Source organism: Dioscorea cayenensis, chromosome 18 (assembly GCF_009730915.1).
Source record: "Dioscorea cayenensis subsp. rotundata cultivar TDr96_F1 chromosome 18, TDr96_F1_v2_PseudoChromosome.rev07_lg8_w22 25.fasta, whole genome shotgun sequence".
In the NCBI taxonomy this organism is placed as follows: Eukaryota; Viridiplantae; Streptophyta; class Magnoliopsida; order Dioscoreales; family Dioscoreaceae; genus Dioscorea; species Dioscorea cayenensis.
In genome coordinates this window covers 14,569,384-14,589,318 of record NC_052488.1, presented here as the reverse complement: position 1 = coordinate 14,589,318, position 19,935 = coordinate 14,569,384, and positions in this window count along the sequence as shown.

The following is a 19,935-nucleotide window of genomic DNA, read 5'->3' as shown; positions in this document are numbered from 1 at the left end:
CAACATGCCATCATGCATTTTTAAAATGTTCCAATGCATTGCAAAGGTCAAAAGACACCCTTCAATAAGCAAAGGTACAGAATGGCAAGTAACATCATCTTCTCCCATCCTCAAAATAAGGATTTAGAAGTATCTCAATAACCGCTTAAAATAAGTAGTACAAGTGGCCTAAAAAGTCACCGACATCCGATCAATAAAAGAAAGAGGAAAGTGATCATTGGAATGGCGCCATTTACATCCGATAATTGATACATCCTCCATCCTATAACAACTCCCCGTTAGACTCATCTCATCTTTTCACTGGGAAACAACAATCATTACCTTTTTTCTTGAAACAACATGTAATCTACTTACCCATGAACTATATGATAACATATAAATGATGCCTTTATCTAATAACTTCACCACCTTTAGCTCTTACACTTCTCTCATATATTAGGATTAAGTCTTCATGATGCAGTGAATTATTGACTCTGAAGTTGTCTTCCATAAGAATCTTAAGTCAATAGGATAAATTACATATCCCTTATATTTGAAATTTTAGATGCTATAGACTTTATGCCTCATAAGCATGTCTAAGAGCCGCTGATGAGTCACCCAAGTAATATCACCGAGTCATATTCCTGTACAAGGAATCTACCAATTACTTCCAACTTATTATCTAACCAACAAGTTCGACTTCAACCTAACAAACTACTAAAAAGACATCAAATGGAGCTAAACAGATAACAAACACAAGATGATGGAAATATCACGGGCAAGAAATGGTCACAATGCCGATCCCCAGAACTCAAAGCTAGAAACATTCTAGGTTACAAAATCAAATGTTATTCGCACCAAGAAATTCCCAAAGTAGGTTAACTCGAATCCCTCGGTGATTAAACCCCAATCCCATAACCAGTGTTAACCCAAACCCCTCCCTCACAAATCCTCCCACGATTGCACTCCAAGCTTAGGAAAATTCTAATTAGGGTCAAACACAATGTCTACGCTCAAATCTAATGGTTGGAGGGGTGCCAACACCCAAATCATCAGACAGTGCATGAAACGCTTCTACACTATGTGATCTAATACAAGTTTACATCCCATGCATCCATGTGCAATCGATAAAATGAATCACAAAGTTCTCATGCAAATCCTAGAGTACATAATGCCACAAACCACACAAACCGCATTAAATATAACCAAAGCATCCAAATAGCAAGTTCATCCCCAAGGTTCACACAGCATCAGTGACCTAGGTTAACCACACAAAAACAAAAAAAACTAATGAAAACAACTAAATCTCACATAACCAAAACACCTTGCGTTGATAATGAAATGGAGAGCCAGATCACCGTCTAAAACCTTCAATCAACGCCCAATAGGAGCAACTTTTATTATCTACATACTCCCCTAAGTGAGATCTAAAAAGAACTTCAAATCGACCTCTCCAAACTATTTTCTATCCCTTCAAATGTCGTGAATCTAACACTTCTTTCTCGGATCTCTCCCTGCCTTCGCCTTCAAGATCCAAGCACCTCAAAATTCTAGCCCTAGCACCCTTTTAAAACTCCTTTATGCTTGATCCTTACAGCATCTATGAGGTGCATGGATGCCCATGCTTAAACTCGCCTTTCCTGCACAAGAAAACTCCTCCTAGTGCGACAATGCCTACTATAGTAATCCATCTACACAAGTTACTACAAAACTTCCTAAGAACGTTAAATTGCACCGTAGTAGGCATCGCCAAATTTTATCAAGCTTACCCTCCCACCACATGCAGTCACATAGTGAGCTCCTCGAGGTTTTCGTGACACAAGTCTCTCATAGCTGCATAAATAGTCTTCACACTACACAAAGAAACCATAGAACTAAAGCTCTAAATGCCACTTTTTGATGCAGTATTCTTCCGAAATGTGTTCTTAAGTTCACCTTGGCTTCTTCAAGGCAGTAACACTAAATAAAAACAAATTTAAACACATGCATTAATTTAGTTAAAAAGATACATGCAAATTGTACTTGGACATATATATATAGTCACATACATTTAGACACCGACTCCCCATTTTGTTTTGCACTCAGTCGTGGATGTCATGATCACCAGTGAGCTTGAAATTATTAGGCAAGTACATACTCCTGTGCTCCCAAAAGTTCTTCAAACTCTTAAGCTTGGGTGCTTCCTCAATGGATGGTTTGAGCTTATCATCTCTTTTCCGTGTGAGAGTTCTTCAAATTTCCTAAAGTAATGAATTATGATGTCCATTCTTTTGATTACCACAGTGCTCAAAGTTCAATTGAAATCCCTTACAATTATTTCTCCAAGGAACAAGTGGAGATAACTCTATTGATTCATTGGCATGTAGCTCTCTTTTTCAATTTCCTATAATAGCACTCCAACCCATTAGAAACAAACATTACTTGTCCTAAAGACATTGCAGAGGATGGTTGAAGACTAGCTTTTACGCGTTTGTAAAAACATATCCAAACATTCCTCATTGCTATGATTCTTCTTAACTTAATCTCATTTTGCATTGAGCTTTAACCTTCTCAACAATGAATCCTTCAACCTTAGATTGCCCTCTTTAAACAAATGGACATTGTTGGAGGTGATCCCATACATTAACTTGACTAAAGCTTGCAATCTGTCTTGCTAGTGTTACATAAAATATTACACTGCATACCTTAAAATGGGGATAAAATGTAAAAGAACAAACTAAATAGAAATCAACACATAAGATCTCAAGTGTAAAGAAGGAAAAATATAAAGATCCATCTGGGAATGATAGGATCCCAATGTTCCCAAAAACACATTCCTAGGCAACAATAACCAAAATTTGATTGGCTTTTCAGTGTGATGTGTAAAATTGCAAATAAGTCAGTGTTCAATCTTCCGTAATGCGCAAGTCATTTCATATGTTAATTGTATATACATACCGCAAGTACACGGGCTGCATAATTAGTAGAGTTTACCCTAGCTGGGGTAGTCGAATCATATCCACGAGGACGAGAGCTCATAATACTAATTCACCCTCTATTACCAACCTAGCAAAATGGATTTGGAATTCCTAAACCTAAGTGAGAAAATCAAAAACTAAGATGGAGATATGACAAACTTGGGATGTAAATAGGACACGGAGTAGTGCCCCAAGCTCACCTTTCAAGGCAATTGCAAAGATTTCCTATATTGGCTATTGTAGTGCATTCTTAGACCATGGAGGTCCCTAGAGTTGTTGATCCCTTTGATCCATGCAACCAACCCTAATTCCATATAGAAATTGATCATTACCCTATGATTGCATGATGCTTGATGGATTCATTTATTAGGTTTAACACTAATCTAGATACTTCAACATCATACACCCTATGTCTAGGAATGCACTCAACCCTTGTGTTCTATGTGAAATAACATGCTTGATTTCTCAATCCTAATCATGTCAATCAAATATGCAATCAAATCTTTCACACAATGTAATTGCAAGCATGAACCAGCATAGAAGCTTCAAAAAAAAAAAAATCATAGCCAATATATAAGAATAAGGAAAATCATTTAAAAATAAGTCTTGAGATTTATGGGCCCGAGGCACTAAAATGTCAATTTAGCTCCAATGTTTAGGAAATAATAAGGCACAATTCAGGATTAAAGACAAGAAGGAATCATAATGAAAATTCTGTAAAGCTTCTATCAATGGTGGCAATAGAATCCAAGGATAGAGAATGCTGAATATTCAATTACTTGCCTCTAGACCACAAGGGCAGCTTTATTCCATCCCTAAATGAAGGCCTTTGGCTCTCCCTTCTAAATCCTATTCGTCTCCTTTATTCTCCAACCAAAACTCCCCCATAAAATCTATTTTTTTTGGTTTTTAAATCATTTATGACTAGTACATGGCCATATTAAGGGAGTGTTTGAGGGCGTGCATTTTATTAGCAAAGTTCAGAACTCGAATTGAGCATAACTTACACAACCTAAGATTTGCACAGCCTTAAGAATGGTCATGGTTATTCTTTGCACGACCATGCAAGGAGCTGTCCATGCTTCTTCATTTCTTCTTTTTCTATATCTACATGGACATAAGCACACTGGTACTTCATTTTGCATGGCCATGTTAGGAAAAAACTTGCCATGTTTCTCCTTGAACTCAAATTTGTCAACTCCTATGATCTGCATGGCTTAGACACTACCTAAGCATGGTTGTGTGGGGTGCTCTTTTCTCCCTCTTTTAGCTCTCATTTGCTCATATTTTTCAACTTTTGTCCTAAAACTTGCATTATTGTTCAATGAAGCACAAAATATCCAAAGTAGCACTAAAATATAAAAAATTACGTGCATGTACAATACATGTAAGCATTGTGTACACTATGAACTCATCATCATATATTCAAGTAATAGAAGTGTACATGAAACACATGATGTCAATCAAACAAGGAGTGTGAAAGCTCATACTACTTGATTTTCTATTACCTAGTAAAATTTTTTTTTTACTTTTATCTAAAGAAATTAAGTGCATTAATAAAGAACTAAAGAAAAGAAAACAAAAGGAAATCAATGTATTGAGAGGGTCCCGGAATTGATTCCCCCTAGAATTTCTCAAGTACCTAAACCTTAACTTTTGGATTAAATCTAAGTTTGATTGAACTATGGAGATTCTATAAGCATGCTAATACTTCTCTTGAAGCTAATAGCATCTAAGTCAATATAAAAATCAGATGAGGGCAAAACGTTCAATGAATATCTCACAAAGGATAAGCAAAAGTCTACTTAACCAAAGGCGAGTACTAGTCTTCTAGCCTAATGAGAAAACCCTGCGACGGAAGAAAGAAGATGTTCTATTTCTAAATACATCCTCAATCTCGTTTTCTCTATGAGGATCTAATCAAATGGATTTCTCAATCACAATGTTAAAATCAAATATAGATGTCATTTCTCACTATTAGGAATCTATAACAATCAACAGGCATAAACAAAACTTAAAAACAAAACCTTATAAGGTCCAGAAATATTAAGATCCAAATACAAGATTCATCATAGGGTTACTCAATCTAGAAATCCTAGGAAGTGTAGCCACTCAGTACAAAGGTAATCCAAGAACAATCCATAAGTGTTAAAACAATGAAATAAAATGTAGAGAACACTCCATCATTCTCCATAATGAAAGATGAAAGAACCCGCCAAGCTTGATGAGAATTTGTCCTCTGGTGACTTCTCACCAATCTCCACATTTCTTTGCACTAATCTTTCCGAAAAGCATCAAGAATTCCTCTCTCCAAGCTCTAATGGTGGTTGTGGTGGCAGCTAAAACCCTTAAAAGAACTTGTCTTCCCATAAATAACCCTTGTTTAAGGCTTAAATAGTCACTTAAATTTTGCCCAGTCATGGGTCAACAAAGAGCCATGTTGAGGCCGTGTGAAAAGAGGATAAATTTAGGTGTTTCAAATTTTCTATTATAGCCACTGGTTAAACAACCCTTGTTGCTAGGGTGTGACAATTTTAGGCTTGTCAATAATGTTGATTTTCGGCTTCCTCATTGCACCTCCCGCGCAAGAGTCATGTTGCTCTATGAAATTCTTCATTTGAGCTCCATTTTTGGCGCAAAATTATACCAAATTCATCCCTCTTGTTGCATATGATCCCTAAATGACCTACACATGAAAATCAATCAAAACATGCATCAAAATAACACAATACAAGTATTGACAAAAATCTAAATGCTCCAAATCAAAGTATAAAACATGCATAATTGCATAATTGAACACTTATCAATCTACATCATTGGAATACATGCCACCAACTCCCCATCTAATTGCATGATGCTTGCTATGAGAAACACAATTGGCAAAGCCATGGACAGGAGAAGCATTAAATATGACATCCGACACTTTTTGGTATAGCATTGTGATAATCCTTGGAATCAAACCAATTATTGTCAAATCTAAATGCCCTACTTTTTTTCTAAAATAAAAAGAAGTATTAAGAAATAAAATAGCATGATCAGACAAAGTAAGAGGCAAATGCTTGTTAACATAAAAATCAAAGAAGAAAATCCATTTAAGGTTAGCAAGAAACTTGTCCAACGTGGCCCGTCTATGAGCCAACCTGTGCTGGTCATTGCACTATTTATATTTTGGTCCTAGGAATTCCAAATTTACAATACCCTTGCGTCTGACCCGCAAGTGCATGGGTTTGTCAAAGTAATAAATTCCATGTGAGTGGGTATCGTATCCATAGGGAGTAGGGAATAAAGATACCAAGATTGCTATCTAACTAAGCGAAGACGGAATAATGATTTTGTTGATAAAATATAATGAAAGAAAAAATAAAAGAAACAAGTAAGAGAGAAGCACAAATAGATGTGAGGTAAGGCAATCGATAGAAGTGGGGTACTCGGATATTGTTCCACCTAGGACAATTGCTTCAAGTGCAAAATCAACTATTATATCTCCTAATTTATGCTTAATGAGTCGTAGAAATCCTTCAACACATGGTCCCAAACCTAAGGTCAATCGTGACTAACTCCACACTATATCTCAGCAGAGAAATCGATCAATTTCCACACCTCACACTGTGTAGAGTTGCAAGACCCCTAGTCGCAATTAAGCCCTAGGTGCTAAAGTCACTTCAATGCTTCACTCCGTTGCCTGGGCAACTAAGCCCCATCGGAGGTCATCCCTTAGCCCATTCACTCTACTATGGCCGCAAAGAACTCTTGGAACGTGGAGGTAGGATAAATCACATCGGAGGGAAAATGGGAAGCTCCGCTACCTCTCGACTCACCCTCTCGACCCTGTCCAATCTTGCAATGTCTAACCCTCATGGTGTGTCACTCACTCATAAAGGTTACCAATGTAGACTCTCAACCCAAGTGTCACTCTAAGGAAGAAATCATTCAACAAGAATTCAAGATTGAAACTCAATTAAAGACATCAATTAAGAAAAACATAATAGAATATTAATGAAACAAATACATCCTAGGGTTCACAAATCCATGTACCGACTAGGGGTTTAGCTCTCCATGGAGCTAGTTACAATCAACAATGAAATCGAATGTAAAAAAAGTAATCCATCGAAAAACCCACTCGGTGTTCGTGTCGATGGTCTTGTGGAGTAGCCTTATCTTCTCCAAAGATCCCCTTGTCCGGTCTAGGGCACATCTCGCCAGATCTATGACGATGAAAGCTCCCCCAATAACCTTCTTCCAAGCGAAGTGCAGTGTCAAATCTGTAGAACCATTCCAAAGACTTGCAAAAAGCCTCTCCAAACCCTAGCTGATGCCCTCTCAAAAGATGGTGAAAAGTTGGAGAGAAGAGGAGAAAAGGATTCCAAAAATCGGGCTGAATCACGGCTTAAATAGTGCTGGAATCGGGAATCCACACGCCTTTGTGGATTTTTCCCACGGGCCTATGGAATTTCCACATGGGCATGGGGAATTTCCACACGCCCGTGTGGATTCTCTGGAAAACTGTTTTTCAGGCGCCCGTGAACAGGAACTGTTATAGTATTTTGCTATAACGATTTGCTACAGTACCCTGCTACAGCACTCCGCCAAAACGCTCCCAATTCCACACTTTTCATTGAGACAACATAAACGGGCACACGTTTATGCCGTAGATCACAACTCTTCTTCAATCAAAGGCCCCATTGGTGAAGATCTTGCTATCAATGCACAAATCGGGATACGCAAATGTGATTGCCTTCGTACCCCTTCAACTCATTGTAATAGCTTGAATACATGGAGGTTGGCACACATTCACCTATCTTAAAACTCTACTTGTGTCTTCGTGTTTGTTCCTTCAAAGATTCAACCAAATAGCGCATTCAAGATCAACGTTTTTGCTTCCTTTCTTAATACTTTAGCTTCACATTTCTACATGCGCAAAAGAACACAAATACACATGTATTAGCGATTAAACCTAATAAAAGTAATGCTCAACATAAGGAAAGAATACTTCTCATTCTTAACACACAAGCACTTATCATAAATCTACTAAACAAGTATGAAGAATAAAATTATTAGAATGTAAGGATTTAGCAGCATAATGAGAAAAACCACCCCTTTTATGCTCATAATTAGATACTATTGATTCTAAATATTTCCTGTAAGCCAAGGAAACCTTAAACAAGCAATACTAGAAAGAATATTCCAAACTATTTTTTAAAGCTACAGATATTGGGAATTGTAAACAATGAAAAGCACCCCTTCAAATTATGAGAGGAAATAACTAAGTAAAACAAATATGAAAAGGGAGACCTGGGTGATCATGCCACAACACTTGTCCCGGAGAGCAAAAATAACACCAGATCTCCCTTGAATAAGTACAACAGCCCATTACTAACCTCTAGAAAACTTGATGCAGAAATTGAGCGTGCGAAAAAGTTCATCTCTAGTTTTGACTGGGTAGATGATGTGAGGTTTCATTAAACTTCTTAATCCAATTGATCTTCCTAGGATTGTAAAAATCTTTGCAATTCCAATAAAGAATTTTTAATGGAACTCATAGTAAAAAGCAACAAAAGAAAAAGAAGAGTTGAAAATAGGTAACTCCTTAACGAATCTTCCATTCTTGGAGCATGAAACTGATCCAAAATGATCCTAAGAAAGCTGATCCAAAAGGGTCTAAAGTGAATTTAGGAGCTTTACTACCATATCAATGAATTTGGATGTTATTCCAACTCTATTAGACTTTTATCCAGACCATTAGAAGAATCCTTCACAATGAAGAAGAGAGAAGGCATGAGTAATGGGCAAGAAGTATCACCAATAGTAACCTCCTCCAACATCTTACTCCATCCCCTCTCTAGACCATCATCGTGTGGAGATGATTTTGGGCTCCCATCATGATCAGGGTATGCTGTTAGAGGATTTAAATCCCAATATACCATTAGTAATGATAAAGTATGAAAATTTTAAGATCACAAGGAATCCAAGCATATCCAGCTAAAATGTATAATGTAGATAGCCTGGAAGAAATAAAATGGAATATAACAAATTTTTCAGCAGTTGTAAGTATAGTACTAGAAGACATAAAATATTATGAGTATAAAGATGGCTTCGTTATCTTTAAAATGTAAACTTGTAATAAGAATGTGAAAACTAAGGAAATAATTAGTAAAGAAGATGTGTAATGAGTAGAGAAAAATAATTAAATAGTTGCATACCTTTAAGACCAATCAAAGAACTTGTAGAACACTATAAATTTATTTTCTAATATGGTTACTTCGCCAAAGGCATCTTTAACTTCAACCTTATATATCACGCTTTCTATGTATTTTGAGGGAATTAAATCTAGATATATGTAGCATTTACTTGCTCCTACGTAAAGGCCTTAAAATCTTTATCGAGCTCATTAGAATGCAAAAGAGTTGTTCCCCGCAACAAGGTGTAGACACTATTGAGTATTTTTGGAAGCAAGTAATTATCGAAGGAATTATTTTTTTGGAACTAATCATAGTTCTTGTGGATACCTTCGATTGTGAAAGCTTTTTAAGTGCAAGTGTTGTTGTTTCACATTTTCATGATGACTAGATGATCATTTACTCTTACTAGAACATTTATGTATATTACTTATTTCCTTTTTATCAAAACTCCTTTTACTTTGGAATTGTGAATTGATTTCAAGTCCTTCTAGAATTATGCTGATCCCCTCACTATATGATATTGTTACTCATCCATTCACTATTTTTCCAAGCTTTAGCATTTAGTAGCGATGTGATAGACATGGTTTGTGGTAGCTCTTTGTTCCATCCTCCTTCAAGTCTTGTGTATGATTTGTCTTTGATCATGGTTTCGTTGTATAAGGATTGGATCCACTAGTAAACCTTTGTTTCATACATTATGTATCCTTTGTTGGGTTTTCTTGGAAACCACATTTTATTTGTAACCTTTATATTTTTGTTGAACTCTATTTTCTAATTCTATGGGCATTCACCTTGTGGCATAATTGCCTTATATTATGTACAATATTGAATAGTAGATGCTTGTACTATGGTTATGTAAGTTCAAGAAATCTGAATGCCTTATGATGATTTGAGGCTAGCCCCTACCCTTCCTTGGATTGTCACAATAGTTTTTGCAAGTCGATCTTCCTTTGGGAATACAATAGTTCATTCACTTGGGGCCTATCCTTTGGTACTTCAAACAATTATGGATAGAGTTTGTTACTGATAGAAAGAAGATAGTATTAAGGGGATCACCTATGTACAAACTTTAATTAATGCATAAGGGAGATCACTGATAAAGGCTTTGCAGTTTCCTGCATAATTTTACAAGGCTCATCTATACTCATTTCAAGTAGTTGATAATGGAATTCAATGGGGAGCTAAAATCCTGAATGAAATCTAATGTGAGTGAAATCAAAGGAAGAAATTGAAGAAATTACTACTGAATTATCAAGATGTATTCCAAGAGGTACAAACCTTATCGCTTTCATGTAATTGTGATCACAAAATTGTATTGAAGGAAGGCACCAACCCTAAAACTGTAAGAACTTATAGGTATCCAGCAATTGACAACGCCCCTTCCATATGTCCCGCAAGTGCACATGTTTGTCAAGTAATAAAAATCGCAGGTGAGTGGGTATCGTATCCACAAGGTGTAGGGAGTAAAAATACTTGAATTGTTTCTTAACTAATTAAAGATGAATTGTGATTTGATTGACAATATGTAACGTAAACAAAAGTAAAAGAGACAAGAGAAAAAGCACAAGTAAAGGGGAGTTAAGATAATCGATATAAACGGGGTACCCGGATATTGTTCCGCCTAGGACAATCGTTTCAAGTGCAAAAACCCTCTATTATGCTTTCTTACTAATGCATTAATGAGTTGTGGAGATCCTTCAATACATGATCCCAAATCTAAGATGAACCATGCCTAACTCTATACATGTCCTAGAGGAGAAATTGAACAATTTCTCAACCTCACACTGGTATAGAATCGCAATGAGTTCTAGGGATTACAAGTGTTAAATCTTCTTCCTAGATGTAGACCTAACCCTTTGGTCCAGGTGAAAGGTCCCTAGTCACAATTAAGCCCTAGCTGCTAAAATCACTTCAACACTTCACTCCATTGGCTCTGCAACTAAGCCCTAGCAGAAGGTCATCTCTTAGACTATTCACTCTACTATGACAGCAAAGAACTTGAGGAAATGGGGGTAGGATAAATGACACTAGAGGGGAAAGGGGGCGCTCCGCTACCTCTCGACTCACCCTCTCAACCCTCTCCAATCAAACTTTGTCTAACTCTTGTGGTGTATCACTCACACACAAGGGTTGCCAAAAAGAACTCTCAACCCTAGTGTCACTCTAAGGAAGTATTCACACATTCAAGCATTCAGGATTGGAACTTAATTAAAACATCAATTAATGAAAGCATAATGAAAGGTTTAATGAAACAAATATATCCTAGGGTTCACAAATCCAAGTACCCACTAGGGGGTTTAGCTCTCAATGGAGAGATTTACAATCAATAATGAAATCGAATGTAAAAGCAAGTAATCCATAGAAACCCCCTCGATAGTCGTGATGATGATCTTATGGAGAAGGCTTGACTCTTCCAAAGGACCCTTTTTCCGGCCTAGAATACACCTCGCTGGATCGGTGCAGACGAAAGCTCTCCCACTATCCTTCTTCCAAACGGAGCGCGATGTCCAAGCCTTAGAACGTCTCCAACTCCATTGCCAATACCTCTCAAAACCCTAGCTGCCTTCCTCTCTCAAGTTGGGGAAAAGATGGAGAAAAAAATGCTGAAATCGGGGCTGAAATCGGCTTTAAATAGTGCTGGAATAGGGCATCCACACACCTCTATGGATTCTCCACACGAGCCTGTTGAATTCTCTTTTTCGGCCGGCTATGAACATTGCCTGCTACAATAAATTGCTAAAGTGTGCTGCTACAGTACCAGCCCAAAACACTCCCGAATCCATGTTTTCATCGAGGTAACGTAAACGGGCACACATTTACGTCATAGATCACTTTGCTTCTTCAACAACGGCTTCATCGGTGAAGATCTTGCTATTAATGCACAAACCAGGATACTCGAATGTGACTGCCTTTGTGCCCCTCCAAATCATTGTGCTAACTTGAATACACGGAGGTTGGTATACATTCTCACATCTTGAACCCGACTTATGTCTTCGTGTTTGATCCTTTGCAAGATTTCCTCCAAATAGTGCGTTCACGATCTACATTGGCTTCTTTCTTTAACATTCGACTTCACAACCTAATATGCATGAAAGTAACACAAATGCACACATATTAGCGCTAAAACCTGATAAAAGTAATGCTCATCATAAGGAAAGAACACTTCGCATTCTTATCACACAAGCACTTATCAGCAATCCCAAAGAACATCAAGAAAAATTTAATTGCAGAGATGTTGAAAAAATGAATCATCACGTAAATCTCAAGCTCTTTCTCCCCACTTGTGTTATTGGTTAAAAAAAAAACAATACATAGAAGTTGTGTGTGGACTATAAGGCTATGAATGTAAAAATAGTTAAGGATAAATTCCCTACCTTTAGTAGAGAAGTTTGTAGATGAATAAAATGGGGCAGAATTAATCTCAAAACATGATTTGAGGTCAAGATATCGACAAATTAGAATGAAGTATGAAGACATGTACAAAACAACATTCAAAACCCATGATGGGCATTATCAGTACATAGTTATGCCATTTAGGCTAACCAATGCTCCTTCATCTTTTCAGAGATTGATGAATGATGTGCTCAGATAATTCTTAAGTTTGTGTTGGTATTCTTCGATGACATATTGGTGTACAGTAGAACATGAGGCAACCACTTAGAGCATTTAGAGATACTTTTCAAAATGTTGCAAAACCATCAATTGTATGCAAAAAAGAGCAAGTGCTTATTTCTTGTAAGCATATTGAATATTTAGGGCACATAATTTGGAGGAGTATAGTTGGAATGGACCTCTAGAAAATTGAAGTAATTTTAATCTTGGCCAAAGTCCTAGTTCAAATAAGGAGCTATTGGGGTTTCTAGGATTTCCTGGGTACTATCACAAATTTATCAAAGGATTTGGAATAATTTCAAAAGACTTAACTAAATTGTTAATTAAAGAAAGATAGTTTCAATTAGAGTGAGGAAAATGTGTCAACACTTGAAAAGTTCAAAGAAGATATAACTGAAGCCCATTATTGCCACTGTCAACCTTCAATAAAGAGTTTGTTATCAAGATTGATGCTAGTGAATATGGTATAGGTATTGTTCTGATGTAGATGGGCAAGACAATTGTTTATTTGAGTAAGCCTTTGTTAGGCAAGAATCTATTTCTATTTATATACAAAAAGAGAAATGATGGCTATAGTACTGTTTGTGTAAAAATGAAGACTTTGCATTGTATGTAAGCATTTTAAGGTTAAGACTAATCATCAAAGCCTTAAATTTCTAACGGGACAAAGGATACACACACCCACTGAGCAAGAGTAGTTAATCAAACTATGGGGATATGATTTTGAGATCATTGATAAGAAACGACCAGTGGTTATTGATGCACTATCTAAGAGACCTTCTTTAATAAACATTTTGGAAGTGAATTCTGAGTTTTGGAACGCGATTAGTAAAAGTTGGTAGTCTGATGCAAAAGCATCTTAACTAATTCAACAACTCCAATGGGAACCAAATTCTAGAGCTTGCTGCACTTGGAGTTAAAACCAACTTAAAACTAAGGGAGGATTGTGGTAGGCAATGATTGGGAGCTTAAACAATTATAGTTTTATGGGAGGTCGTTCAAGTGTAGAATCGACCATAAAAAGAATTATTAGCTATTTTTATTAGAAGGGTTTTAAAAAAAAGATTTTAAATTGTTTGTTGGAGAATGTTAAGTCAAAGGAACAAACCTAAGGATGGACCTCAACAAGCTTACTTCAACCTCTACTAGTGCCAACAGTAATTTGTGAGGAAATTAGGATGGATTTCATTGATGGGTTGCCCATCTCTCATGGTATAAGCACTATATTGGTGGCAATGGATATGATGAGTAAATATGAACATTTTTATCTCACCTATATACTGTAGTTACTGTTAGCCAACTATTCCTATATCAGATATAAAGAATGGGTTACCAAAGAGTATTACTTGTGATAGAGATCCAGTATTTGTTAGCAAATTCTAGACTAAATTATTCATATTATGGGGAGTTCAACTTCTCCACTCCATATCTTACCATCCTCAAATGGGTGGATAAATGGATGTTGTTAACAAGTGCATGGAGGAGTATTTAAGGTGCATAAAGAGTGGATCAAATAGTTACCATTTGCTCAATGGTGGTAGAATACATTTTACCAAATCTGAATGAGATTGTGTATGGTCGAGGATCACCAATGCACTTACCATATAAGATGGCTAATTCCAAATTTGAAATGTTAGATAGGACTTTAATAGCTAGGGAATTAGTGCTAGAGTATTTCAAAGAGAATTTATAACAAGCTAGGAACAGAATGAGGAAACTAGCTGATAAGAAAAAGCAAGGCAGGGAATCACGGGTTGGGGATGTGGTGTATGTTAAATTTCAGCCTTATAAATTGAGATCAATTGCTCAAAGAGATTTCCATAAGCTCTCTGTAAAGTATTTTGGGGTGTTTAAGGTGAAAATTAAAATTGGTAAGGTATCCTACAGAATTAAATTACTAGAAGGGACCAAGATACAAGATGTGTTCCATATTTTACAGCTTAAAAAAGAAGATGGGAAATAAGGAGGTTTATGCTTTATTACCTCCATTCTTCCATGTCGTTAATCAAATGAACAAACATTCTAGATAGGAGATTGGCTAAGAAATCGAATATCACAAAAGTAAAAATATTGGTATCATGATTTAATGATATGCCTAATAAGGTAATGTGGGAATAGTATGATTAATTGATAGCCAAATTTTCAAAATTTTTCTTTGCAAATCCTTGATTCCAATCATGAAATAAGTGGCAGGGAACGTTGTGAGTTAAAATCAGAGAGGAAATGGCATTTCACATTCAAAGCAATTACGTAAGTTAACCATACTATTAAGTTAGTTACACAAAGCTTACTAGAGTATACAGGATAAGAGTGGGTAGATGTTTTTATATGCCATTGAACTATATCTCTTTTTCATTTTGGGGTCCAAACTTCAATTTGTATCAAAATAATTACTGAACTTCAATTTTGTTTCACAAGAGCATCATCGAGCAGATTCTGGTCTATTTTTGATGATGTAATGTTCGAAATTCTCTATTAGCAGGTGTGATAGAATTATCAGCTAAACAAATAGTGTGTTCATATATACGATGACAGAGAATTTTGAGCATATACATCATCAAAAATTGGCTAGAATCTCTCAGGCGACCACTCGGTAAAACAAAAATGATGTTAGGTAACCATATTCATTCAAATTCAAGTTTAGACTCCAAAGTGAAAAGGGCTATAGTTTGGTGCCTAATCAAAACAAATTTACCAAGATATTAGCACTACTAAGATTTATGCAAAATGACATTAAGTAGCCTCTTTTGTATTTAATAGTTACTAGCGGATTCATGGGCAGTCTAGTCCTTTCAATTTAAATAATGAGAAGTGGGCAAGTGAGGTAGCATTGAGTTGTTTGCTGAGTTATAAGGCTAAGCTAGAACCTTGTGATAAAAGACATAGCTCTCCTCAGTATAGTTTGATGAATCTTGTGAAATATTCCCAATTTCATATTCATTTTCAGTTCAACTTTTGATCTTTTAGTTCTTCTCCAAGAGGCTAGCATTTGGGCAAGCTCTAATAACTGTTTCCTCAAGCTCTCATGGTTGTAATTTCTTTTTGCCTTAGTAAATCAAACTTAGGTTTGGTCAGAGTGTCATGTTTGCCATGAATTAAATTGTAGGAATTGCAGATGTCACACCCCGAGCTCGGCTTGCTAGGTCTGATGCACCGACAATTGGTAGGACACCAACTGTGCAGAAATCAATAGGTATAAAAGACCTCAAAACTAGTCATACAACTGCAAATATAAACAAAATTCACATCCTAATACAGACTTAATGACAACTCATTTAGAAGGGGACATAAGCTCTCACTAGCCCAATATGTTGTCCGCCAAACTATTTACCCCTGACCTTAAAAAATATAACAACCAGATCATGAGCTTGACAACCAGTAAGTAACCTAATTAAAATATTGAGATATGCGAAATTTCAAGACTTCAAAAATAGAAACAAATTATATCAGATAATACAAATATTTGTCAAAAATAATTGTTCATAAAATCCAAGTGATTCAATGGAACACAATTTAATAACAATCATTAATATATGTCTCTCAATTACTATAGGCAAAACAAAATATCATAGATCATTTGTTTACCCTCGGTGACCCAAGCTAGATTATCAAAAACTGTTATTCTTTCACTGAGGATATGGTGAGAAACTATAGTTTCTTATTAATGTCAGAGTTTCATGCTGACATGGTCAATGTTTAACCCCCAGTGATAGGGTTAGTGGCTAGTTAATTGGAGACAAACATATTTATGTCAATATATCTTTATAGTCTGAAAACCAAGTAGAATATCAAAATTTTAAAGAAGCCACGATTGGTAGAATAATTCATTGAACAAACATATTGACATAATCATGATCCTTTTTTTCAAAGTAGAAATAATCCAGTTATATCAAAATAATTAACGAATTTAATATTTTAAATATTAACAAATATAATCAAGACTTCAAAGATTAACAGATATAATGGAGAAATGGAAATTAATGTTTCAAGGGAAGAAAATAATTCAAACTTTTAATATAAATAATATCAAAAAATTAATCAAAGTCCAACAGTGATTTAATATTATATAAGCAAACTTTAAAAGGAATTGAAATAAATAAGTGTATAAATTCATAATTTTCTGTAATTAGAAATTGTGTGTGTGTATATATACACCCTTATTTGGTGTTACTTACCTGATTAACACCTAAAAACTCCAAATCCCGCATTGAATCAAGTTCCTAAAAATACCTTATATTTAAGAGTAAATCCCAAGGACATATAAACTCCCTCAACATATGCATTAGAATTTGCTAAATACTTAATTCTATCTATTTACACATTCAGGGGTATGTAAAAAGAAAAGGATTTCAAGAGGTTGGTGATCCTACAAAGGTTAAGAGGCTAATAAGCAATGGTATTATAAAATTGGATTTCAAAAAAGGTAAAAATACAAAAAGTTGAAGCTATTATTCTACACTCCCAGATATAGATTCTTGCTAGAGAACAATAGCAATTATCCACTCTAAAGGGCATATGAACAATTCCATCATGATTATTAAGTACTAAATCCATCATAACTTTACATATACTTTTCCAAATCACAAAATTCAAGATTCTAAGAAGCGTAGACACCTAATGCTATGACATATCGTAAATTCACATTATTTAGAGAACTACTCAAATTATACCATTCATTTGATTCTCTGGCTATTTGTACAAACTTGTAATTTAGACATATATTTCAAAAATTTATATATCTCACCTTACAACTCCAAAATAAATTATATTTTATTGAAAATCAAATAAGTGCATAAGGAACAAATTTACTATTTTTCATCTTACCCAATTCAATCACCTTGATCATCAAAATGGCCATCAATCTTCAGGTTCTGCACAGAAATACCATTTAAGATCGTTGTACTAATTGAACTACATCTTACAAATTACAAATGGAAAAAAAAAATTAAAAATTTTCAAGTACTTAGCTAACGTCATCCTCTACATATTTCATATTTTCTTCTCTTCCAAATACTTCCTTTAGGACCACTAAAATTGAAGGGGAGTTTCTGTTATTACCAAAAACAAGAATCTGAAACCTATCAAATGAAATCAACAAATAATTCATCTCTCTAAGGCAATTTTACAACCATCTATAAGGCATACCAACATAATTATTGTATCCATGGTATAGATAGAGATAAAAGGTTTGGGATTATGTTATCATGATTCAAATTAAACATAAATAAGCATACTAACAAGATGAACCAGAATAAAAAGACATAATTCAAAGCTACAACATGGACCACAAAGATCAAAATGCCATCTTTCAGAGATCCAAAATTAAATACTAGAACTTACCTAAAAACCCCTCACAAACGTAATGCAAGATGGGAATCTCTCGACCTCACCACCCACTTTGCAAAGGTTGTAATGAGAAGAGGCAAGAGGAGTGTTTCATCCTTGATTGCCTATAATTTTTGCATGAGCTAAGAGAGAAGGAAGGTTGCAACCATCATGGTCTCGAGATAGGGATAAGGTAGAACAAATAGGATTTTGGGTGTTAGGATATAAAACCTAGGTTTAACAATTAAATTAAAATCAAATACAAAGAGATTAGCACACGCATTTAAAATATTCACATTTTTAAATTAAAACTAATGGTGAGGATCTAATTAGGGAGTGGGGTCCACAACAGAGGTTGACCTGAAGATCAGCAACACCTATGAGGTGATCCAACACCAATGTTGATGCTATTGGTAGCTTTCAAAAGCTCGGTTCTTTTGGATCTTTTTCTTAAAAAAAAAATTATTTGTGTAGTAATCCATTTCTTAATTCATTTAATTCTATGCTTTGTTGTGTTAATTTTAACTTGAATTCATCTTTAATCCCATCAATAAAGATTTAATGGATTTATGTTGAAGCTACTTCTTCAAAAAGTACAACATTCCCTATATATTAGTTATTAAAACTTAATTTTCTTTTAGCTGTTACAAGTTATTTTCTGAATGTTGATGCTTAGCACATTCTTGAGTGTGTTATTATTACCTGTTAAGTATTATCTATTTATGGATCTCAAAGTTTGTTTACATTTATTAGCTGATTCTAGAAAGTGGACTAAGTAGAAGTTCATCTTTGTGTTAGGTGTGAAAGAAAAACTTTGTGGTTAATATTTGAGAGATTCGAAATATTCAAAGATGGCAGTATCCAAAGATAGGCAGATTTTTTTTATCTAGAAGGCAGGTTATTTCTTTAGAAATTACTTGGCAGAATATTTTAGCCATATCGGGATATTTACCAAAATATTTCGAACTAAATCAAGGAAAATCTTTGGTGTTTAATGTACCAATTAGCCTATAAATAGTAGTCTCCCCCTTGTAGAATGTCATCTCAATCTCTCTTATATTCGCTCCTCTTCATGCAATTAATATAGGCCAAATCCTAGGACGTAGGCAAGTTGCAAAACCTCCTTAAACCTTGTCTTATCTTCTTCTGTTGCTCTCTTTATTTACTTCCACTTTGGTTCTCTACTCTTTTCCTTAACAACTGGTATCAATGCAAGGTTCGGTAGGCCAAGGTTCTATCGGTGGTGCGAGCAGGAGGTCCTGTTGACCAATCTGGTGTGGCACAACCATTGGAAATGCAGATGACATGGTGGGTGTGAGGATTTTTAATGGCCAAAATTTTGGCTATTTCAAAATGCAAATGACTAACATGCTATAATGCTAAGGGCCTTGAAGATGTGTTGTTCAAAAAAGGAACTGCCAGGCATCACCAAATCAATATGGGAAAAGATGGATCACAAGGCACTGGATATTATATTACTAACCTTATCTATGAGTGTTGTGAGTTGTGTCATAAAGGAGACCTGACACACCCCTTTAGTGTGTGTACTGCAAGTGCACGGCTTATTGAAATAATAAAGTGCCCTGGTGAGTGGGTAGTGTTATCCACAGGGAATAGTGATCAGAAACATAAGAAATGCTATTTAACTATAGTGAAGATGATTCAAAGTGGTGTAAACAATATCGATGCAAATAAAAATAAAGAAAATAAGAAAGAGATGCAAGAGAATAATAGGAGATGCAATCAATAGAAAATTGGGCACCCGAGCATTGCTCTCCCTAGGACTATTGTTTCAAGTGCAAGACCAATCATTATGTCTCTTAACTGATGTTTAATAAGTCATGGAAACTCTATATCACACGGTCCCAAACCCAAGCTCAACC